Source organism: Notothenia coriiceps, unplaced genomic scaffold, assembly GCF_000735185.1.
Source record: "Notothenia coriiceps isolate Sejong01 unplaced genomic scaffold, NC01 NC01_scaffold00037246, whole genome shotgun sequence".
Lineage (NCBI taxonomy): Eukaryota > Metazoa > Chordata > Actinopteri > Perciformes > Nototheniidae > Notothenia > Notothenia coriiceps.
The window spans coordinates 3247578-3273404 of NW_011369947.1; the positions used below are offsets into that span (position 1 = coordinate 3247578).

Consider the following 25827-nt stretch of genomic DNA (forward strand, 5'->3'; position numbering starts at 1 on the left):
CGGTGTTGCTAAATCACCTTTATTGAACATATAGTAACACAAATACTACACATCCACATAACAAACAATCAAAATAAAATGTATGCAATTTAATTATTTTCTGCACTTTGAGCAGAAAATGAATTTATAGATAGCTCCCAACACTCCTATTGAGGGAGCTGTATACTTTTCAATAATCCAAACATCTTTAGAATATGATCACAACCAATAACACATCTAATAATTTCTATATTATCTATAATTTAAACTTGTTTATTCTTATCTTATGTTACCTAGTTAGTATTCTTTCTTTTTCTTTATGCATATTACTAATCACTCCCCTTTTAAACAGTTTTTTTTTACTGTCCTATAGTACGCATTGGAATGATTTCTTACTTTATTTTTTACAACTATATTAAATAGTTACAGGTGTGCTCTCTCTAGCTCTCTCGCTCTCTCTCTGTCTCTCTCGCTCACAGAGGCTGCGTGGCCACGGATTATTATTTGAATGTATAAAAAAAAAAGTAATCTTTTTCATCTGAATGTAACGGAGCGTCCACAATGCAGTTCGGCGAAGCGTGACGTCAGCCCATTCAAAGTGAATGGGCAGAAGCGTTGAAGCTTCAACGCACGCCGCTGTGTGGACGGGCCGTAAAACACTGAAGTATCAGTGTTCTCATTCATAACACTCCGTTCGATGTCTCACTACTACTAACGCGTATGCAAACAGAAGCATCAATCTCATTACGCCAATCCTGATTGGCTGGTGATCTTGAAGTCTACGTCAGGGAATCCACCCACCCTATAAGTAGCTTGCGCTACGACGCAGCGTCATTCAAACACCTCTTCTCGCTTCAGAGCACATCTCGAATTATCAGTAGCCGGGCTAGCTTAACTGTCCACAGACTGAACCCAAAGCTAACATTCGGTCGACGGGCGCTTGCGCGTTAGTTTTTTGCTTTGCAAGAAGACTGAACAATATTAACACACCAGTTAATATTGTAATCTGCCTCTCGCCGTTTCTTTCTTTCGAAATTACGGTAAGGTTTGATTTTTTCTCAGATTACAATATTAACTGGTGTGTTAATATTGTTCAGTCTTCTTGCAAANCCTCCAGAGGCCCGTTACCAACGTCGAAGGAGAAAACCACCCGAGTGGAGGCTGATGGAGGGGGAGAGAGGGAAAGAGGGAGACAGATGAGACAGGGAGAGGTAAAGGTAAGATTCATGGACAGGATAGCGGTCATGGGGAAGACAAATGCAAACGGAAGAATGAACAGATTAGAATTATGGGTCAGGGTTGAAAGAGAAAATCCTGGAGACAAATTGACAACACTTTGAACATCATTTCAGAAAAACTCATTATGAAACATGTTTTTGCGTCTCGTAAATAATCTCACACTTTCTCAGATTCAGATTCAGACTGACATAGTGTATTAAGTAAATATATATGAATTGCCTTATGTTAGCATTTTTGTAATTTTATATACTGGTCTCTAATTCTGTAGAGGTTTTTCAACATTAACTTATAAAAAATACTCGAACTGCATTAAATGTCGGCGATATTTCCCACTTGAAATATGGTTTATTTATTTAGGTTGTTTTAAAGCAATTTGCCCTCCTAATTTCTGTCTTGCCACATCTGTTATAGCAATTGAGAAAATTAATCCTTTGTGATTTTACAAAAATGTAACAACAGCTCCTATGAAAAAGAAGGAAAGGCGAAGACTCATCCATATCAATAACATGTACCAATGCTCTCTCTTATGGCCCGTCCACACAGTGGCGTGCGTTGACGCTTGCCGGCGGGCGTGTCTGAAACTCGACCAACAACCAATCACATGAATCTCCCGCCCCTGACACACAAGCAGCGGTTTGATTGGCTAGAGCTTGTACTGGCATATGATTCGATTGGCTGACGCTTCTGCCGAGGGCGTCAAAAGTTGAACATTGCTCAACTTTTGCAGCGAGCAACGCCAACAACGCTCCACGTCGCTTCCCACGATGCAGTTCGGCGAAAAGTGACGTCACCCCATTCAAAGTGAATGGTGAAGCGTCAACGCACGCCGCTGTGTGGACGGGCCGTTAAAATGGCTATTTCTAACTTTTTAGCTGTAATCTCGCAGCTAGCTAAAAAAAAAACACCAGCATTCAAACTACCAAAATATAGCAAAAAAAAACTAACTGCAAACCCTTGATGTGCCATGAACTTGCTTACTTTGTCAAGCCCTGATGTTTTTGCTCTTGAACTACTAAAACTTATGGGGAATTGCATTTGCAAAAGACAGCAAAAGATAAATAAATATTGAATAGACAAAAAAATCGACAGTCCTTACTAGACAGATAAGGCGAGCCAAACAACATAGCGCTGAGAAAAGCTCTGGATTTATAGTTACAAGCACTGTAACACATAATAATGAGACTTTGAATTAGTTTTTCTTAGTTGTGGAACGGACCAGATTCACTTGGGCTCTCCACTGCCTAAAGACATCTCATCCTTTGTGTTTTCCAAGGAGAAGATGTATCACTCCGAGAGCACAGAATAAGATGAAACAATAACCCAGCATCACACGGGTAACTACATTTAGAAACTGTTCTCAGAGGAAGCAGCAGTATTCGGAGCGGGAACAACCAACACTGACAATGATTTCCCAGAGGAGCGAGTCTGTTGGAGCAGCAGTGTCCCTGCATCTGATTCTGAGTGTCCCTTCAAGTCCCAATGCCAAATGCAGCACGAAACAACACGGCAAAATAAACTGGGCTGATTGAGCTTCAGAAGGCAGGCTCTGATACCTGGAAGATTGTTTTCCCATTTACACAAATATTACTCCTAGCTGCATAACCAGAGAGTACAGACCTGTAGGTGTTTCTGCCATGTTTTAAATGCAAACACACCAATGAGGGGTGTAAAGGTATAACACATACGCACTACAATGTTGTACCCCTAAAGTATAAAACACCCTCTTGGTTACTGCTGTCATATTGAATAATATGCAGTGAGGCGGCGGCTAGAAAGCAGAACACAGAGAGCAGAGACAGAAAATATCGTCCGAGCAATGAAAACAGAAAGCTCAAGTGAAGTTAAAGAAGACTAATATGTGCGCTCGCATTTTGGGAAACTAAACCATCCTAGAAGCAGAGCAAAATAAAAGTCTCCCGTTGCTGCAGGCATTTTAGATGTGGTCAGATTTTCAAGCAAGTAACTCTGTGGAAAGAAATGTGTTTATTTCTGTGTTCAGGTTAACGTCGCAGCATAAGAGTGTTTATTATACCCAATTAGTTTGTATTTCTTCTATTTGAACAGCCCAGTTGTTTCCGTAGCTATCAGTCCTTATGCTAAGCTATTCAAACAACAGTAAAATGTCCCAGCTGGGCCACCGTATAGGGCGAGTGGCAATGGATGAGTGGGAAACAGGTGGTATCTCCATCAGAATTAAGCATTGTTTGAATCAAAGTGTGATGATAGATGAGATCCAATCAGATCACACCACAGTAACAAAGAGATGAGTTTAAACATTTCATAAATAACACATATAGATGTATGAATGTTTCTTTCTTAACTTCAAGTAAATTATCGCTTATTTAATAATTGATATTTACAGATTTAGTTTAAAAGCTTTATTGCTTTGTGTGGCAATCGTTTGGGAAGACCCTTTCCTGATTTTGAGCTGCAGAGCACGCTCTATTAAAACGTTTTTTTCAAAGTGTGGTGTGGAAGAAATAGACCTGCCTGCACAGAGCCCTGAGCTTGACCTCATGCAATACATTTTTAGATGAACTGAACCATCCATCGACGCTCTTGTGGATAAATTGGGTCAAATCCCAGCAGCCAGATTTAAAACATTTTGAAAAGGCTTCTCGGTTTCCCTGAGCTGTTAAACTTTGTGTAGCATTCACAGTTCAAGTCAGGACAGGAAGGTCAAGACAGCCGAGTTCAACCTTCAATAAACAATTTTTCCTTTCAGAATACTTTGAAACAGATTAAGTCTCTAACCTCCAGGTTTTACACCAATCCAGATTAAGACTTTGACTCCCAGGTTTCACTGACACATCACTCTAATCCGGATTAAATCCTCGCCCTTCAGCTCTTACTCACAGCTCAGTTCAATCCGGATGAAGTCTTTGATGCCCAGGTTCTCCAGGAACACACCGGAGGAGGCGGTGGTTTTAAACAGGAAGGAGATATCCGCGCTCAGCTCTCCGTGGAAGGTCGGGAAGTGGAGGTACGACGTCTCCTTGTCGAAAAACGCAGCGTTCCAGAAGTTCTCTGAGAAAAGGAAATGAAAAATCCTCGTCATCATCTATGAAGGGGCCCTATTTTATTTGTTGGGGCTTCCATTTCCTGTAGTGTGTGATATATGTTTTTGTCCATGTCACACTACATACTGATATACACCTGAACATCAGCAGGAGAGGACTCTTTAAAGTAGAGACACTACATACTGATATACACCTGAACATCAGCAGGAGAGGACTCTTTAAAGTAGAGACACTACATACTGATATACACCTGAACATCAATAGGAGAGGACTCTTTAAAGTAGAGACACTACATACTGATATACACCTGAACATCAGCAGGAGAGGACTCTNATGCATTCGAATATTCATGTTCAACTTCTTCTGTGTCTTCTGTGTCGAAACTAGCATTGGGATCCATGTTTATTAATACGTTACACCGGCCGCTCTCCCCCTTGTTTCCCCCGTGTTACGTCACATGCTGGAGGTCACGTGCCGAGGCTTTTTTATGCGGAAGTGAAAATGTCTTGCAAAAACGAAGCCAGATGTCACTGTGGTGTATATTTCTGTATATTTTTTTGAAAATCTAGTGTATTCATCATTTTCATACACATTTATTCACAGGTGTCTTTAACCTGGAAGTTGCTCTTTAAGTTACATTTTACCTTAGTATTTTCGTATTTTGCTTAGGGCTGCTCGATTATGACAAAAATCATAATCTCGATTATTTGGGTCAATAATTGATATCACGATTATTAAAAACGATTATCCATTTACTTTGCAAACATCCATTTATTGAAAAAACTTTTTTAACAATATGTTTTTAACAGTTGATTACCCTGAACTTTAAGTATAATTCAACTGAAAAATAAATAAAAATAATCGTTTTATTTTGATTATGTTGTTTTGATAATCGTTGCAAGCCAAAATCTTAATTGCGATTAAAATACGATTAATTGAGCAGCCCTAATTTTGCTACTTTATTGTTCTACTCTACTACATTTTAGAAGCCATTGTTGTACTTTTTACCTTTCTTTATAGATTCAGATTATAAATACAAAAAAACAAACATTATTTATTTATTGAATAGACATTATAATTTATTAATGCACCAGAAATCATAATCCAGCAATGTTTAATAATTTATGATTCTAAAATGGGCAATCACACAGAGCAAATCAAAATATTTGGATTTGATTACTTTTACTTAAGTAAGACTTTAAATATAGAACTTTATCTTGTAATATATACATATATATATATATTACAATATTTGTACAACTTGATATTGCCACTAAGTGAAAGATCTGAGTACTACTTCCATCACTGCCAACAAAATAACTTACGTTATCTCACAGTCGTTCATACGTTCCAAATGTTAGTGCAGGCAGAATAACACACATTAATTACACATTCCTCCCCTTTGGTGTAAAGTCCCCTGATGGCCCTTTTCAGCACATTGTTAGTCCGATGATATTTAAATGAGGTGAGTCACATTAAGAGTTGAGGGCGCCCACTGTGATGCTCAATTGCGGCTTTGTTCTTTTAGCCTCCTCCCTACTACATGCCTACGGTCCTAGCAACTAAAGCCCATGCAAAATGATTAGGGGTACCAGGAAATGGGGTCACACACACACACACACACACACACACACACACACACACACACACACACACACACACACACACACACACACACACACACACCATTTTATCAGTGTAACATGTCCGAGTACTTCACAGCAGAGTGGAGGAATGTGTTAATTGGTGGAGCTAACGGAGGGATAAAGGAGGAGGCTCTCTGAAACTCAGCAGAGACAGAATACATTTTTCATGCTGGATCATCCAGTTCACTTTTCCCCTTTCCCTGCCTCAGGTGTATTCACACACACAGTTTCCCCCCAGCAGAAAGCCGTTGAGCTACTTTACTGATCTCCCTGTAAATACCTCCGTTTGTCTTTCTCTGAAACATCCCAGTATCTCACAGTCTAACTGCTAATTGCATGTAATAACTCGCCCGGTGTTAGTTTTGTTCTCATTCAGGAGTGCAGAATTACCAACAGGGGGGGATTCAGTGCAAACACAGGAAGGAAAGGTTCATGATGAAGAAGGCACAAATGTTTTGTTTAGCTCTTGGTGGTCCAGACTTGGAAGAATATGAGTAAACGGACTAACAGTCATTTGTTTTTTTCAACTTTAAGCTAAGGCATAAGGGGCAATAACCAAGTAGGTATACAACAATTCAATGCCCCATAAATTAAAGGCTGTGGTTAGCAGTTTCTTTTTCAAAATAATGAATGGTGTTTAAGCACATAAAGAAAGAAAGGGAACTTGATATGGAAGCTCAAAGCCTGCATACTTTCTCACGTTTGCTCACACACACTGGTCTGTCGTGCAGGCTTGTTGGATTCTCAATTTCTTAAGTTGTCATAACTGTCCCATGTCAGAAATATAAGATGGGTTTCAGGTAGTAGTACTTTAGCTATTTTGGTTTTCATTGACTTTCAGGTTTCAGTTTGTTTGACCATGATGAATGATTATTGTTATTCAGTATGGTAGATAAAAGGGATGGGTCCCAAAGTCCCATGAACTGGGCTCCAAAAGAGTTAAGACCCTCTCCGTTAGCATTATTCTTTATCCTCTTGACCAGGCCGTATTCATTTTCTGCTGCTTTGGCTTTTTTATATATATTTTTTACCACCCTCCTGCTGTTTTTACAAAGGATTAGAAAATCTAAGGCCTGTAAAGAACTGCAATCTTTGCTGAATAATTGATAAGTCGGTCAACAGGAACTTCATCTGCAACTATTTGAATCTTAGAAGTATTAGTAGTAGTTTAAAGAAAAATAACCTACAAGTCTTTGGTTATGTATTTTTCTGGATTTGCTGCATTTCTTGTTTTATATTACAGAAAGCGTAAGATATTTGGGTGTTGGCCATTCACACACCTTGGATTCTATGGATAGATAAAGTTATCTCTGGTTGCAGCCTTCATTTACCGCATGGTAGAAAAACGTAAATTCCCTACTTATTCCCTAAAGCAGGCACTGCAAACTACAGCTAAACATGTTTGTGGCCATTATACCCTGCTGCACAGAGGCCTGTTTTTACAAGCCATTACCTGAGCTATTTGATCCTGCTTCCAAAAAAGATTAGGAATTGATTTTCATCTAGCGCACAAAACCTGCAGAAACACACCCACGAGTTAATGTGACGCAACATCGACCAAAGCCTTTTTTCTCTGATCTTTAATCAACGTGTGAAATCAAACAGATAACATTTGTGATGGAGCCAAATAGAAGTTCAGTTTTTCTTGCTCTGACAAGCTCTGCAGAGCCTCTAGAGTTACTCCTTTACATCTAATCAAGAACCAGAAGGGCCGGAGTCTTTGGCCAGACTGGAACATACAGAGCACCACTATCAACCCCCCAATCATTTTAGCTTACCTCCTTAACCCTGCAACCTGACTCTAAAGCTCCCCTGACTCTAAAGCTCCCCTGACTCTAAAGCTCCCCTGACTCTAAAAACAGACCAAAGTCTTACCACGGAGCTGCACTCGGCGCCTCGTCAATCCCTTTAATTGGGGGGAGATGACCTGGGACTAATTATGTTTCACTGCTGACAAGTGAGATATGCCCCTTCCTGTCCTTTTCCAAACTAAGAAAATCAACCTAAACCTGAAGCAGCGGGAACATAAAGAAATAGGAGTGAGCGATATTGAGGAGATTGAATATATAAAATACAGGGTTTTGTCTAAACCGGGTAACAGGGGCGCTGCGCCCCTTATCTTCGGCGTGCTCCCTCATACCAAAATGCAGATTTGTAAGTGATGCCAGAAAACAATATTTGTTCTCCAAAAAGATGAAAATCTTGTCAAATAGACAGCCAGTCGGAATAGACATAGAATAAAATCGTGGATTGACTTCCAGTCGGTCGGCTGGTGGACGAGTGGCAGGCCGCAGGCTTACACTTAAACTGTGATTTCTTTATTCGATTGTTTATTTTACGGTCCTTTTTTCTGTAGAGGAAGTAAAGAAACTGTAACTCTGGATTTATTTGTTCTTTGAGGTGAAACGTTTGACTGAAGAACCTATAATTTTCCGCTTCGCACTAATGCATTATTTTCGCCAGAAAGTGGGCGGGGCCGTAATTTTGGCTGGAAGAGACGTTGGCGCCCTCATACTATACATTTCTAGAAAAAACCTAGATTTAGTCTGAAAAAAAAAGAAGTTTTGCTAGCACTTTCCTATGGGGATATTCCTTTGAACCGGCACACCTGATAATGAGCCATCGTTAGGGTTATTGGTAACATCTGGAGCTTCTAAACAGCAGTCAAAAACAGCTATAACAGAATTTTAAACGGGGATCAAACATCTTAATAAACTCTATAAAATATATCTTCACCTCCCAAATAGGGCTCGGCTATTGGGTAAAAATCCAATATTTCCGATCAAATACCTCTATTGATACGGCAACCGTATTGTAGGGTTGACGATTGCCACTTTTTAAAAATATTCACGCTGTTAAATTTGGATAAATAATCATTAGTTATGTGGATATAATGTCTAAGCGGGTGAAGACAAATAATAATGCAGCTAAATACAGTCTGGTAATATCAGAAAATGACCTACATTTAGTATAGAGTAGCATTTAAAACTAGGAAAATACTCTTATAATACAAAATATAAGACAGCATCAATTCTCATATCACTGTATTGATATAATACTGCTATAGCCAAGCCCTAAAAACAAGTAACCGAAGCATCCCAACAGATTTCGCCTGGGATTGAGTTAGCATACAGAACATGTGTTTGCGTTCCTGATTACAATGCTCATCTAATCACAGGGATAATCACAGATATAAGGGCTATAAGAGAAGGCTTGGCACTCCCATGTAATCACACACACACACACACACACACACACACACAGACAGACAGACAGACACACAGACAGACAGACAGACACACTCTCTCTCTCTCTCTCTCACACACACACAGTATTAGGCTGCAGAGTGACCTGTGTGTCGGTAATTTGGGAGGTGCTGATCGCTGACACTCCATTATGGCTGCTGTCACCGTGCCAGGAGCAGGCTATGATGATACTTCAATTCTCGACAGCCCGTTTATGTGTAACTCTGCTCTGTGGTGGAAAATGCTGAGTCGCTTTCTTGTGATTTATGGTAAAGTCTTCAAGGTCATGCGCTCGGCCTGTATATATTATGACACAGAGTTGTCAGGATTGATTCTGTATCCATCCCATCTGCTCACAGGCGTTGGTGCTTGTGTCCATGTCCAACCTCTCGGGGATAATAAAATGTTGACAATCAGATGAAAAAAAACCCTCTTAAACAAGGCCCGGCCCCCCACTGACACTTACCTCAGCCACAACGTAGTCTCTATATGCATTACATTAATGCACACAATGTTTATAACCTACCTGGCAATAAACCTGTTTCTGATTCTGATGCTCAAAAGGATTATCAGTACTCTTACATGCAAGCATTACGGTGGTCCATGTTTCTGCTTCTGCTCCAGTGCTATGCTGACAATAGCATTTTGGCTGATGGTCGTACCCTAAGGAGCAGATTTAGTGCAGCATCTGCTACCAGCAAAGCTGCCGAGACATCATATCATCATCTCGCTTACTCCATCTGGATAGGAATCAGGCACTCAGCGTGAACAGAGTTTCTGTCGCCTCATTACTGACTTGTTTGTTGACAAACAGTTTGCTGAAAAAGATGAGTAAGCTACAAGTTAAAGTGCAATTTGTCATAATGATGAAAAGCAAAGCATTTCACTTAAATAGAGAAAATAGTTCATTATCGAGGATACGAAGCATACCACGCAATCCATTTCAGCATATAGTAACATTTGAATGTACAGTATTGGGTCTCACCTAATATTTTGACATTGTGTAGGTAAAAAAGCAGGAAAATGTTCAAGTTTCCTTTGTCATTTCATAACACAGGGTTGCAAAGTTGTAGTTTGTCTGCGACATATTAAGATGGAGTACTTTTTAGAATTCTGGGGCGGCATTTTGTTATTGTTTTCAATAAGGGTGAAGTGCTTTGCGCATTGTTTTTGCTTCGTGCCAATGGCGCCCGATGTTGATTAGGTTTTTTCACAACAAACGATTGGACAAATTTAGAGGCAAGACTTCTGATGTGGTAAGTTTTAATCTAACGTTAGCTCAATTTGAGCATAGCCCTAGGCAAACTATTATATCTAAAGAAATGTTAGCCTTTACTTCTTTCTACTTAAAGGTTAAACGGCTGTTAGCTAACACCCTGCCTACCCTGTGTTTTTAGAGCAAGAATGCAAACTGCAAAGGCAAAAGATTTGGTGGTTCCCTAGCAAGCAGAAATAAAAAAAGTCAGGAAGCAACTATTTTTTTTAAACTGCTGACTTCAATCTTTCTGATATGGGCTGCACACGAAAAACAAACAACGACTAAAAAAAGTATTGCATTCCTGTAGTACATGTCTTTTAATTTACATTTAGAGGAATGTAAACAATGCTGCCACTTCATGTTGAGGGATGGAATGTGAGGGGGCGTCCGGTCCTACTGAAGTTGAAGAGTAAGTATTCTGAACATCTCACAGAGTATGCTAGCACTTATACTACTCTTTCTTCTCTCTGATTCTCTGAATCTCTCTTCTAATATTTACAAGCAAGCTCTCTTCATACGCTGTCATTATAAATGTATAATGATGTTGTTAGACACACACACACACACACACACACACACACACACACACACACACACACACACACACACACACACACACACACACACACACACACCCTCTCGTGTGTCACTGTAGACCAGTGTAGAGTTTCATGATGATGTAATGCCCCAAGAACAATAATACACGCAGCAGAGCTTAGCCTGCAAAGCTTGAATGATTAGCGGCGCTCGCTAACCTGTAGTCTCCATGCCAACAGTCCTCATATTAAATCTCATGTGAACGTCTAAAAGGATTTGCGTCATTGTTGTCTTTTCTGTGTTGTACAGAAGTCTTGCTGTGCAGTGTGTTACATAATTGTTTCAATCATAGCAGTTGGGAAAAATGAATGGACTCAAATGTAGTGCGTGACTCATGTTAGTGTAGTCTGCGAACACATCTGATGCACTTTCAGGGTATTCAACAGCTTGTTAAAGTTTCACATCGCTATAAAAAACATTTACACTCACGGTTCTATAACACGTTAAATTGCCTATTATTTCACTTTATTACTTAACTACAAGTCAAAATGTGCACCTCGTTCTTGACCCATTCCTGTAAGAAATGATGTAATACTTCTCCAGCCTTCTTCATTTGATCTGCCATGTGATTCTGCTTATTATGCAGATTTGTGTAAGTTGCTTTAACGTACACTTGAGCATCCCTTGGTTATTAAGAGTAGAGTGGGGCTCAGCTGCTGGTTGCTGCAGCCCATCTGTCTTCCTGTCTGTCTGAGTCCTGCAGGCCCCTGGATCAGGGTCAGGTCTGGGTCATCTCGAGGACTTTCTTCATTACTCTCTTGGGGATCATATGTCCACATAGTGGGGAATGGACAAGTGAAGAAAAGGTTGCTAGAGGCTTCATGTGCTGGGGGCAACGGAAAAAAGAGAGTGGTGTTTGTTGACAGGAGATGCTAGGACTCTTAACCCTTGTCTGTGTGTAAAAACACTTGTTTAAGGGTTATTTAAGGACTTGCAATACACAAAACACAACATAAACAATATTGCATATGTGCAATAACAGGTCATTCTGTTTTCATGCCGGTATCGCATAGGGAATAGAAGACCTTTCTTTATACATGTTCTGCCTGGCCCTTGGGAACCTAAATTGACATTGCAAGACAGGAGCAGCTCTTGCTCTCTCACGCAATATGTTTTGTTTTTTTAAGTTAAGTTCTTGACCCTTTCTACATACACTGGTTAAATGGAGAACGATGTACAGGCAGATGAAAGTCCCTTTCCCACAATTCTCTTCTAAAAAGAGATGTTAATGAAACGTTCTCATCTCATGCATCCCTCCACTGTTTTTATTTTATCCCTTTTTTTCCAATTTACTATGTTGCTGGAATACCAAAAATATTGTTTTATGATAGTTGAAGTTACAATGGCTTCTTCTATTTCTGACTCTCTGTTCCTTTAAATGTCACAACTGTGATTATAATTTGCTGTTGTTCAATGGTACTTATTATTTGACACAGTTCAAATCAATGTAAAAGAATCAAGGAGATTCCCCGTCCCCCACCCTGACCAGATCACTGAAGGGATGTTGCTGTTTTGAAATGCTGCTCTGACCTTGCCTCTTATATCGATGACCTTTACAGCCACAGCACTAATACTAAGTAAACCGTACACACTCAGGGGGTCCGCGGGGTCTTAAAAAGTATTAAAAGTCGATAAATCAATTTAGCGAAAATTAAGGCTATTAAGAAGTATTAAAAAGTATTAAACAGCAATTTCCAAGGTATTACATTTTGTAGCTTGTTTTCAATAAGTATATAAATGGTCCAAAGAGGTTGTATTCTACAGTGTGCCTGAATGTAATCATTGAATAGGTGTGTAGTGTGATTCTGTGTAGTTTATTTATGGCATCCCGTCGGATTTGACGTCATCTGAACAGGACATAGCACGCTCACTGCTTGATAGTGCGCAAAGGTCAGTTTACGCCGGTTGTTAAACAACATCATTATGGGGAATTGCAAGTTTGCGTTCCAAATGGTTGGAAGATAAGGAAGAAGGACAATCAATACTGTATAACGTGAGGTAAAGTGTGTCGCCAATGTAACCGGTTAAAACTCGAAGTGGCGATGAGGTCTTAAAATGTATGAAAAGGGTCTTAAAATGTATGAAAAGGGTCTTAAAAGGTATTACACTTGACTTCAGGATTCCTGCATATATACCCTGACACTGCAAATTGACTGAGACTCCCAACCTCAATGCCTTTTTGTGAAGTATTGGGAAATTATCAAAGGTTGGGTTTAACTTCCACATGAACTCCTGCAAAATAACCTAATATAGTTTTTACACATTGTATTGTTTATGGCATTATCCGACTGAGAATAGAAAAGCAAGTTCTGTGGGAAATTTCTAACCTTGACTTTCAAAAGCCACGACTTCTCTTGTAAAAATATCAGAATTAAAGTTGACATTTTGTGTCTTTTCCAAACAAAGTATCTGTTCCAGTGTATCTTTTTCCACCCAGTACGCTGATGCCCAGGCAACTCTGGGCCTGATTTGTACTTAATGGAATCTCTCCACGGCCAACATTTAGTATTCAACAAAGCTTTCTTCCTGTTTTCATTTCTTCATTCACAAGCACAGACATCATTTAAACCTGCCCCTTTCATATCTGCGTTTTAAGAGGCCCTTACTGTCTTAGGCCCCTGTGTGGGAGGGTGAGGGAGGCTGATGGAGCACAGGGCAGCATTTAAGATGCTCATTGGTTTGGAATTTTCCTGTCGGAGTGAGTAACACTGCGGATGGGAGAGATGTCTCCCCCGGCTGATTTACACTTGTGTTTGTGTCCTGGGCAGGGGGAAGGAGGCAGAGGGCATGACTGTGCCCCTGAAGATTTGGCTACAGTGGTTGGCATGGCAGCCCAATAGAGACAATAGTCTGTGGATTTAATTACTGGATAATATGGTATAAAAGTGTCTGTCATGATGTGGTTAAACACATTTTATCCTATTTTTGAGGAGTTTTTTTCCTTGTTTGTTTGTGAGAGAAGCCACTTTTGACAGTAAAACCAAAAATGTGGCTCCATGATTACAACCTTCTTCTCCAATGTCTGTTTTCATGGACACAATCTCAAATCAGGTTGTCTATTCATCCTTCTGTAGTGCGGTTAAAATGATGTCATAACACCAGCTGGGTGCCATCTAGTAATTGTTTGTTTTCTATCATAAGCAGTTTAGCACCAGGATTATCGGTCGCTACAAGTAATGTTTCCGTGCCCAAGCAGAAGGATGGTTTGCGTCTCATTTTGCCTCTAGAATGTTCTGTCAAGATCAAAAATAGTGAAAGGACAAAAGAAAGCCTCAATGCTGTGCAGACACCTGTGTGTGGGGAGTGAGCCACAGCACTGAAAGACGGAGAGAGATACCAACATGGTTTTGAATCACAATCATATGGAAGAGTAGATTTACATCTGTTTTTAGAATATGTTGTAATTTCGGTATCTCAATATTCTTAAGGGGGCCCTATTGTTATTCATTACATTACATTACATGTTACTTGTTAGACGCTTTTATCCAAAGCGACCTACATACTCAATACTGTGGGCAATCCCCACAGGAGCAATTTGGGGTGAAGTGTCTCAGGGACACAACGACATGCTGACTGCAGTGGGGTTTGAACATGTGCTCCCTTGATCCGAACTCCAACGCTCTATCCACTGCGCCACACGCCTCCCTATTGTGCCACACGCCTCCCTATTGTGCTCATTTTATTCTTTAATGTTAAAAAAGTGCCTTCTTTTTCTCATGCTGCCTATGCTGCAGCACCTCTTTTCACCCTCTGTCTGAAACCAGAGCCCAGTTAGCTGGCCGGCTCTGTTGTCATTGGTGAACCATTTGAAGATGTCCTGCCTCTTAGCTTATCACGTACAATGTGTATGAGCGCTAGCCAATAGAAGTACGAGTGTTACATCGTGATGTCATTATGTGACAGAAGTAAACAAAGGAATCCAATCGAGGTGTTTCAGGCAGAGGGGGGAGTGTGTGGGAGAGAAACTCCCCCTGGCATTGACTATCGAATTGTAGCCTTTGCAGACCATTTACATGCACACAAACACATCACATTACAGGAAAAGGGGAAACCCAGAATAGCGTAATAGGGCCCCTTTCTTTTTTAGATGTTTACTTACACATATACAAACATATTTGCAACAAGACTGAATATGGCCACTGTAGCATAGAACAATTTGAACTGACTAAATATACTGTAGCTATTAAAGCAGTCCCAAATGGGAAATAATCCCATTACACTTTAAGCCTGGATATAGTTCATGATATTTTTGGCATCATAGGACTCTCAGATTAAAAAACAGAAACAAATCCACACTCTATTTTTTTGTTTACTCTACAGTTGGACTGTAGTTTTGCTATCTAGTAACTGATACAGATGTGTGTCCTCATTGCTCATTGGGTTGCTGATTTATACACTGGCTTTTTCTGGAACTGGACCCTAGGATTTGACTCTGTTCATGATTTAATTTAGACCTCAGAATGACTCCTTGAGTAGATGAGGTGCTGTGTTACCATACCATGTCTCAAACTATCACTTAGGTGTTTATGTTTCCATCTCCTGAGCGTGATAGCATGTATATTTGGGTCTCCATTGGTGTAACCTTATCAGACTTTGGCCCTCTTCACCTACTCTCCGGCTCTCCTGGAGTTCTAGCTCTGCCATCTGAGCACCCAACAAACTCTCCCTCTCCCTGTTCAGCCCCGACCAGAGCCCGGCTGGTTTACACTGCGGAGAATTAAGGACAAGGGCGGCATTTTGAACTTTCTTGGAAACAGTCACGTTGTATGTAGCAAGAACTGGCAGTAATTGTCACAAATGGCTAAAGTAGGAGTTGATTATGTGGTCTGAATCTTGAGTCTTTTCTCATCATTTATTTTACCTTTCATCAATTTAAAAAAAAGTTTGGTGTTTTTGTATTTAGTTAAAGATGTATTATTTAAGTTGAACTCTTGTATTGCCAGACCAATACTGGATTTCTAAAACAGACACTTGAGTTCAAATAAATCTGATATCGGTTTTATGATGTAACATAAATAAAAATTGTTTTTCAAGGCTAGCAACGTTGACTAATGATTAACATTAAACTAGTACAACACTTGTGTTCCGTTGAATGAATTGAAAAAATGTTGGTGATATCAGAATTGGTCCGATACTATTGCTTATTACCATATACTATAGTCACGTGTACATTAGCATCCAGTGCTAGCATGGCTGCAGAATCTGTGTTTTCTAAATTGTCCCTACTTGCATATGTACTGAGGGGTTGTTTTACCAAAAAACAAATAGCAACACTAAATGACCGCAAGCATATCTTTCGCATTTCCACTATTCCTTGTAACTTACCGAGCAACATGCGGCTATTTCTGCAGCAAGCTTATACCTGATATGATACCCAATTCTACTCGGGCTTGCTTGGTGTGGCTGCCTTGTATCAGAAGTTGGCCTGGAACTATTTTACACAGACACTTGTTGATAGTAAGAAGGATTATTTTTAGCAGCAGTGACGAGTGAATATTACAATTTGTTATTTTTCCTAAAGTGTGTTAGGTATGCAGTTTACAGACTAATGGAGCGAGTGATTTTCTACACCTCTTTTCTTTGTATCTATTTGTATCTATGTGACACTCATCTGTACCTTTTACGCTGCTTTTGTTTCATCTTTTCCTACTTTTTCGTTCCTCTCTTCCCTTTGACCGTGTCCATCAATAATGCACCTGTTAATGGGCTCACTTCCACTTCCCGCTGCAGCTCTGTTAACATGTCCTGTAAACACCCAGGTTGCGTTCCGATAATCCAAAAATCAGCTCCTAAATTCTGACCCTATCTCCTATTCCTTGACCTCTGAGTGAAACGTCACGGGGTTAAGGGATAGTGGATAGGAGAATTCAAAAGGATTTAGGAGAAGAGACTGCGGTTTAGAGAATCCAAATGCCTTTCACTATCCGACGTGTTTATGATGCGCCAGCGGACGTCATTGTGTGCGTCTGCTGCTGTGGGGAAACTATGGAAACTACAGTGTTTTATATACAACGGACTACAACATGGATGTTTAATAAGAACGAGGGACTCATCTAGAGACTCTGCACCGTGCTCTGATGCTGTTGTTTTATGCTTTATGAACGTGGCCAACACTCCCTCCGGTCCATATTAATACAAATGATTCCAATACGTATGATTGTATGAAAATATCTTAAAATAAATACAAATGTATTTATTATAAACGTTAGTCCTTAACATCTATCACTGTGTACATCACCATTCAAACATCTTTTAAAAGTTGAACAAACCCCACACAGCTCAGTGAAATGTTATTTGATCATTTCAGTAAAAACTAACGTTCATATTTCTCTATTTGATTATAATACTGATGAACGTTCAAAACAAATCACTTTGGCAACTTACCACATACGTTTTTAAATGCTTAATAAGCACCTTAACTTTCATGGTATAATTTCTCCATCATAATCGGTTGTTTCCGTGAACGGCCGACTGTTGTGTGACGGCAAATGCTGCGGCTGCAAGGCATTGTGGGGCAGCATTTTCTCCTCTCCTTTCGGTAAGGGAGGTCCAGTGGTTCCTAAGCTAAAGGAGGTTATAAAGGAAGTTTGAAACCTCCTTTCCTATCATCTAGAGAATTCGAACGGAACTTATCATGGCTGCCACTGAGGGACTTCCGGGTCATTTCACTTGGTTAGGAAGGTTCCTAAGCTAAATGGACTATTGGAACGCAACCCCACAGAAGGCGCGCGTGTTAACGTGTAAGAGAATCATAAATATGATTCTATTCTGTAGCATCGCTGCTTTTTTTATCCTGTCTGTCTGTCTGTCTGTCTGTCTGTCTGTCTGTCTGTCTGTCTGTCTGTCTGTCTGTCTGTCTGTCTGTCTGTGAAACCAGCTGTCTCTTTCTGTTTCTACGCGTCTCTCTCTCTTCGCTCCAGGTAGCGTAACTCACTCTGGCAATATCTGGTGCGATAGTAGGTTACCCGGCAACACATTTAAAAAGGACTTCTGGATTAGTGAGGCTTATGGCTACCTGCTGCTCTCTCTGCGTGCCTCTCACTGCAGCTGCATTGCTATTTACAGCTCAAATCACTCATCTGAAAATCCGTCATCATCTAATTAATGTCAGTGGAAAGCAGAGTTACATATACATTCTGTATGTTTAGAGGATTAACGTCTCTCCCTCCCTATACATAAGTACAATTCTACAGGGCTTAAGTAAAGCACTCAAATAAATGATGTTTATTTTTTTGATTAAGCAAAGTGGGTTCTACTCAATACACCCACCCTGTCTTTCTGTCCTTCTGTTGAGTTTATAGTCAAATTTAATGTTGACATTTCAGGTCCAGGATTAATTGAATTGGTCATTAACAAATGAATGCAATGGCGACCCTACATGCTGTGTTTGTGTGTTTGTGTGTGTGTGAGAGAGACGGTGAGGAATGTGTGAGTGGCGACTGATAGTGACTGTGGTCTCCTCTCACTGTTAATGGGTCAGGAAGAGACAAAGAGCGGCTGTGTGTGCATGGGAACCAGAAGGCAGAGATGGGAGGAGGACAAAGAGGTGTTAAGACAAGGAAGTAGTTGAGACTACAATGTAGTTTTGCAACTAATGAGTATTTATTATGAGTAATCGTTTAATAAACTGATCAGGTTCTCAGATCCAAAGATTTCGTCTTAAAACGATGAACCTCTGTTTAGATTAAAATAATTGATTAAATGTGGCATTGGTAACATCTTTGTTGTGTATGTCTTATCTGGGCAAGTAGGGCTGAGCAATAAAACAATGCTACATCAATATCGTGATATAATACTACATTTCGTCTTACATTTTGGATATTGTAATAAAGCATACAGACCTATCGTACTGTTCTAGCTGTTCTGCTATTTCCATTTACCCACTTAGACATTATTATCACATGACTAATGATTATTAAGTAAACATTTCATTGTGTAAATATTTTTGAATCCACCAAAAGTCAACTCTGCAAAATGTCTCAATATTGATATTGATGTGTTTGATCAGAAATATTTGAAACGGTGATTCCAATAGTTTGATCTTCTCTTTAAGCTTTTGTATTACAGTTTGGAGGTAAATGTTTAAAGCTCTAAAAGTATTGTTTTTGACTAGGACAATTAGACTCCAGGTGTTGGGAATAATACTAACGATGGCTCGTTAACGAGGACTTCACCAGGCGTACAAGTAAAAAGTATCCCTATTGGGAAGAGCTAGCAAAAATGTTTAATTTCTCAGAATATATTTTGATATATTTCTTTTATAGATATCCTTTGTGCCGAACAAAACAGGCTTTTGTGTGAGTGTGGCAGCCTGCCTTGGTTTTTAGTAATAACGGGCCCCTGGCAGGCAGTGGATGAGATTACTGGAGCCCATCTTTACTGGCACCCTGAGGCAAATCTGAGGTCATGGCGAGGGCAGCGACAAACTCACACACACGCACACAGTTGTGGACAGAAATACACACACACACACACACACACACACACACACACACACACACACACACACACACACACACACACACACACACACACACACACACAAAAGAAACCAAGATACTTTCATTAATAGTTTTTGGGACAAAATGAGTAGACTGGAGATATTTAGAGAGCTTAGAGCTCCATCTAGTGGTCATTTGTTGTCACTGCAGGGAAACTAGGAACAGTGAGTAAAAGGAGAGCCGGCTGTTCCTTTCAACACATAAAACAATGTATTAATATGAATTAATTTTCCTAATTGTACCAACGTTTTGTCTGTTTATTGACTTTTTGTGACGTAGGTTGTGGAATATTGAAGGATTTTGCATTAAATAATTGAAAAATGTGTTTTGCATTATGTTTGATCAGTTTATTATGGTATGGTCCCAAAAGCTTCAAAGCCCAATGCAGTAAAAACATTTGAGTTGTATAGAAATACTTTTGAATTCTTTACTCCAAATATTTTACATTTGACATTTAGAATAACTTATACAGCTAAATTTGCTTTTAGACCGTATGGTATGCGTTACCCGTTACTGTCATGCAAATGGTTCTCTTCCCAGGTGACATTAGTTAACTCTCTCTGTTTACAATTGAATTGAGATGTGAGGTTAAACAAATAAATTAAGGGCGGAGCGCAGTGAGCCATTAGACAGAAAAAAAAACTTGAGTTTCAGGTCTGTTCAGGTGAGCTGAAACACCTGGTGGGCGGGTCTCTTCCTGTATGGGAGGATGTAGTTTGTGTGCACTGTAATAGTGTAGAGGCCGTGCCAACTGCAGCGTGTGAAGCTAACTTTCCGTGTGTTTTGGTAAGTCCCTTCACAGCTTTTGTTTCTTTATAGAGTATCATTATAACGTGCGTTAGTAAATCGCCTTCATTTGTTTCATATGTCTATAACATATTTGTGAATAGGTGTTACTGTGGTCACAGTAATATTGTTAGGTGAAAGAGACTTTCAAACTTGATTTGTTATTGTATGTTGCTTTAGCTTTGAGTAACTTTATACCTTTTCTTGTTATGTAATTGTGAGATAAGACTCCTTTGACACATCCACCAGACATTCATTGTAGTATTCTGCCATTAATGTCAACTGGAGACTTACAGTCTGTCACATTTGATTTTCTTGGAGTGCCCTGACTCATAATCTTCCACATCAGTGAGCCCCGAGTTCCTAAAACATCTTTCCATTTCTCTTGTAAATTAAATGGGTCTCTCTCTTTTTTTTTAAGCACAATGAAATCCAGCCAGTTGAGTGTTGAGGTGGCTGAAAGGGGAGAATGACATCATGACTCTGGAAAGTCAGGTTGACCTAAACAAAAGATTTATATCTGTGTGTATAAGTGCTTACAACACACATGTAAATACACGTAAGCAGATGTAGTTTATGTGGAAAAACTGGACCCTTATGACTAACACGTGTCCCACCTGCGACCAAAAGAAGAGCGCTCACTTTTCCCATTTCACTGTCAACCCATCACATCGGATGAAGCCATTTCTGTTGATATGTACTTTTCTTCTGTCATGGCTTAATGGCGTTCATTGATATTCCACATTTGCTCCCCTAATCTGTTTCCATAAGCTTTTTTTAGTTGTATTCCTCCTTATTGCTCAATGTTATTACTGCTACCCCACAGCAGTCAGTCATTCCTGGAACATCAGCCGTGCCAGGTACCGCTGAGTCTTAATTTAGGCAGCCCCAATCCCTCGTAAAGCTAACGGCTATTAACGAGAAGTCCTGTGGCACACGCCTGAAAACACAACCCTGTCCCGCCAGCGTCACGCGGCTCACTCTTAATAGGAATCGACATGGGGACATTTTGGCAGCGCTGCGCCGAGGCAGGAGACAGACATTATTCAACAATGTGTTTTTCCACAGAAGAAACAGAAAAGGCTGCATTTGCAACGCTTGCATCAGAGAGATTTCTTTTTTCAGTTTTCAAAATGTCATGTGGATGAACATTCCCCTCCACCATGGTTTAATGCGCTGCAATTACGCACAGCACATTGAAATGTAGCTCCACCATGTGCCCGTGTGTAAATGAATGTTCGCCTATACCACATTTGGATACACTGCAATTATACCCTTACGATTGTGTCATGTAAGGTAGTGTCAGTGTGCATGTGGCTGTAACTCTATCTACTTCTGTCTGTCTGACTTTGCACTTTGTGGTTAAAAAAAACCCAATATGATGTAGAGTAGCTGAAATACAAATTGATCTCACATCCAATCTGTCTTCACAACTCCCCCCACACTAATACCCCGAAGCTGAAGCTCAACAACGGGGCTTAAAGTAAAAGAACATAGTTTTCCATAAAAGGAACATCTCTGAAAAACCCATTCAAGGGCGTCCCACTTTTGTGTCTTCAGTCAAATTGTATTATTTAAAAACCTGTTTTGTGAACTGCTCTGTGTGCTTTTTGCGGGCACTACTGACTGCAGGACTACAGCTGGTCAATACACAGTGTTCATTTATTTACGTTTTATTGAATTCTACCTATTAACAAAAGCTGTCATGTCTAGTCCAATAATGTAAAATGTTTTGCTTTGATCAGATACTCCTCAAAATTAATTCAGGCAAAGTTATTTTATGTATGCCTTAAACTTTACATTAATTTGTTCACTTAATTAGTAACAAAGTTACTTCCTAAAACAGTTCAGTATAAGAGAACCATAAGATAAAAGCAGCAGGACACATCGGACAATAAAGCCGGATTGCCTTCATTTTACAATAGTGTAAGTTAAGTGCAGAAACAAAGCCTCACGATGTTGCAACAGACAGTGCATAATTGGTAACCTGAGCAGGTGTCACTAAGACTGCCAAATAGATCTTCTCTCCTACCAAGCACCAGTCTAAATAAACTCTTCAGATTGGAGCGAATCAGCAGACATTGAAGCTGGTGGGTCGCTTTGGAGCAAATTGGTCCTTCAGACTGTAACCAGAGAAGATGTGACAGGTTTGGCTTTTGGTGGCCATCTTTCATGCGTTGAAGAGGATCGGTGTCATACATGGTGGCCCAGTAAAAACCTTGGCCAGTAGCTGGCCTTCCTGTCACTTAATGTTGGACAATCCAGGACAGAATAACCCAGCACCGCAGGAGAAGGTTCCATGGTGCTGAATAGCAGAGCTGACATGAACGCAGAATCATTTCCAGCCTGTGAACGCTTCGGAGCATGACATGTTTTCCTGAGGATCTTGTCGTCGTTGGGCAATGTGCTTTGAACAGTGATCTTTCCACAGTTCAGCCCCCCTCGACGAGGAAGGGAAGAAGCTTCATAATTAAACTGATCTACAGTTCTAACCTCAAAGCATGGATTCAAATTGTTAACAGGCCCTTAGAAATGACAAGTCTTCCTGTGTTTTTCACTGTCAGTCATTCACCTCCCGACTCTGTTATTCCTGTCACTAACTTCATCAACATCCAGCTGAGAGTCAGACGACTCCACCCATGTTCCCCCTAGCTGGACGGACAGGCTTGTTTTTGAAAAGAGAGGAAAAATAACATTCTTCTACACCTCCCTGTTTCCATCCTTCCACCTATCCATCCATCACCCTGGGCTATTTTCTCTTTAAACACTGATTTGACCTCAGGTTTCACACCCAGAACAAGACTAAGCAGAGACACAGACGTCTCCCGACATCTATACATACAGGTCGTTGTAAGTGTGAGGTGCCTCAGATTCCGTCCCAGCTGGGGTTTCTGGGTAAATACCCTGCAATAGTGAAAGTTCCCACTAGATGGTGGCAGAACCATTTGAAGTTGTCAGACTGAGAGGGAGGCACATCTCATTGCAATTAAGCATATCCCATCTCTCCTCCACATGGTAAAGTGTCCCTTTACTCCCCCCATGACCATCTGATATTGTGAGATCTCAACCGACACGGTAAGAGCATTCTGACAGTGGGGAATGTTTCTTTAAGTATGTCTATAGGATCCTTTTGGGCCTTTTAAAAAGTCCCAGGTGTTCTGGGCTCTGCGACATGCTTCCTGGCACTCCCAGAGCTCCCTCAAATGGAAAGATGGATCCCTCCTCAGATTGGGGAATATGTGGTCATTCCCCTTTGGATGCAACAAAAGGCGAACGACTGATATTACAGCGCGGCATACCTTAAGAGTATTACTGTCCCTTGTCTTTCCTCAAGTCTGTCAATCCAATCACAACGCCTTATGACAAAACCGTGCTGTGGCCCTCTCTGTGAAACACTGAACTGATTTAGTACGGGTCAGTTATCTTGGCACGAGCGCGGTGGCTGTTAGGCTCAGTCTCCTCTTCAAACCGGCCTGCTGGAGTGATTTTGTGGTCACTGCTCGAGGCGCCGTTGCCCTTTCTCTGCTGGTCCTCTTAACCTATTTTATTGAAGTATACAAAGAGATGAACTCCAATTTCAGCAGGTTTTCCGCTTGTACGTGATGCTCATGCAAAGCTCTATGCAAACGACTCACCAATCTGGCCTACGGAATTGTGCTGGCGCGAAATGCCTGCAGGGTTTTCAATCCCATATCTTCTCTCGGTGGAAAACTGACCCTTTTTCAAGTGCTGTGTGATGAATGCACCATACTTTGTGCATCTCAATCCAGACGAAAAATATCTTTTTCTGATATGCTCCTGATGGCTTGCTTACCTGCTCACGATTAGGCATCTTCTGGATTGTATTATCTAGATGCTTTTTCCACAAGGTTCCACCTGGGGTCTGCCGGGCCCTGAGGTGAGTTCACATCACAGAATGTCAGACAGGCGTGGTAGCATTTTTCTACGTGGGCTGATTTCATGGTGTGTGTGTGTGTGTGTGTGTGTGTGTGTGTGTGTGTGTGTGTGTGTGTGTGTGTGTGTGTGTGTGTGTGTGTGTACACACATGTGGGCAAGGTGCCAGGAAATACTCACTCCTGTCCAGTTTTCACTGCGGAGGCTGAATGAGAGATTCTTTGTGAAATACACATATATATATATATAATGCATTTTCAGTCCACATTTTGGCCAACTGATATGGAAGGGAAGTCACAATATTTCAAAAAGTATGTGTGGCGGACACCACAACAAGAAATGGGGGGTCCCAATGAACTGAAAAGCTGCAGGTGTCTTGACGGTCCGTATCTGTGGCCAAGTGTCACATAGCACGGTGTGACTCAGTGTCCCCAAAGAGAACGTTTTTACAACACTCACCATCATGGGAGATGCAGAATGTAGCTTATCTCACAGCCGTGTTTATTTTGAGCATTTTCTTCCAGCGAAGTGAACAAGTAACAGGACCCCAAGGCTTTACAGTTTAGGAAACTGAGCTTGACTGGGCCACCGCACATGGGAGCTGACATATAATGGGTCATTAAGCCGCATGCTGTAAAGAACCAAAGGCTCGATCCTAATTGTTTTCCGTTCCCCTTTTTTCAGATAGCGTTCATGCTGGTGGCAGGACTTCGCTTGACTTAGGGACTTGTTGAGGTTTAGTGGCCTTTGAAAAAGCTTGTAATACCTTTTAGGAAACATTGGCTGGGGACCTGTTAAAGGTTCAATAAGATGGGCTGTGGCTGAGGCCAGGGAAAGGTGGACGGTGTCGGTGTGTGGCCAAGGCCGTCCACTGGGGCCCTCTATTACTTGTACTGATTTCAGCTTTCTGCCACCCTGCTCTGACAGCGCATACAAAAGCTGTCAACAAGTCGAGGTCACTGTCACTTTGAAGCATGAAGCAAACCCAAAGACACGTTTATAGCAAGTTCTTACCTACCTGTGAGGCCTGCTTTTACGGTTGCTTTCAACCTGTTTTGAGGTCTCTCGGGTGAAGCCTTATGTCATGTTTTAATAAGCGCCCAAGAGTTAAATTGCAAGGCTTTCCAGTGTTTGTAACATTGAATTGATGCTGCACTTTTCTTTGATTTGTCGTTAATTTTGTTTTTTTTGTATAGCAACGAGGCCTTTTGAGCTCTGCTTGATAATTTGACCTTTTTTCCGGGCACACCAAACTTTAAAGTGAAATGAAAGCTCTAAGCAAAGTCAGATATATGGAGCGGGTCTAAAGCAGTGGTTCCCAACTGTTCCAGCCTCAGTGTCCAGTTTCTCCTCAGTCATGAGTTCATAGACATAAGATAAATTAATACACTTTCCATGTGGGAAATAAAGACTTACAACAATAATAACAATAATAACAATAAGAATAACTTGCAGCCTGCAAACAAAGCTCTGCATAAAGCGATACACATTTTTCCAGAAATACTTCAAATCAAAAGTTGTTTTAGTTTATTTATTAGTTAAACGGTCCCACAACCTACTTTTGGACCGCAACCCACCAGTTGGGAACTTCTGGTCTAAAGCAAGTAACGTCTTAGTGTAGAAAAGTTGTGACCAAGTCTTAAATCTACTGCTCTGCTCTGC

At 40.6% G+C, this 25827-nt stretch overlaps 1 protein-coding gene across 1 annotated transcript in view; it reads left to right on the forward strand.

The window, feature by feature from the left end:
* LOC104966298 (MAGUK p55 subfamily member 7-like) overlaps positions 1-25827 on the forward strand; it is a 71882-nt gene that overhangs the window by 13253 nt on the left and 32802 nt on the right. The window lies entirely within an intron of this gene.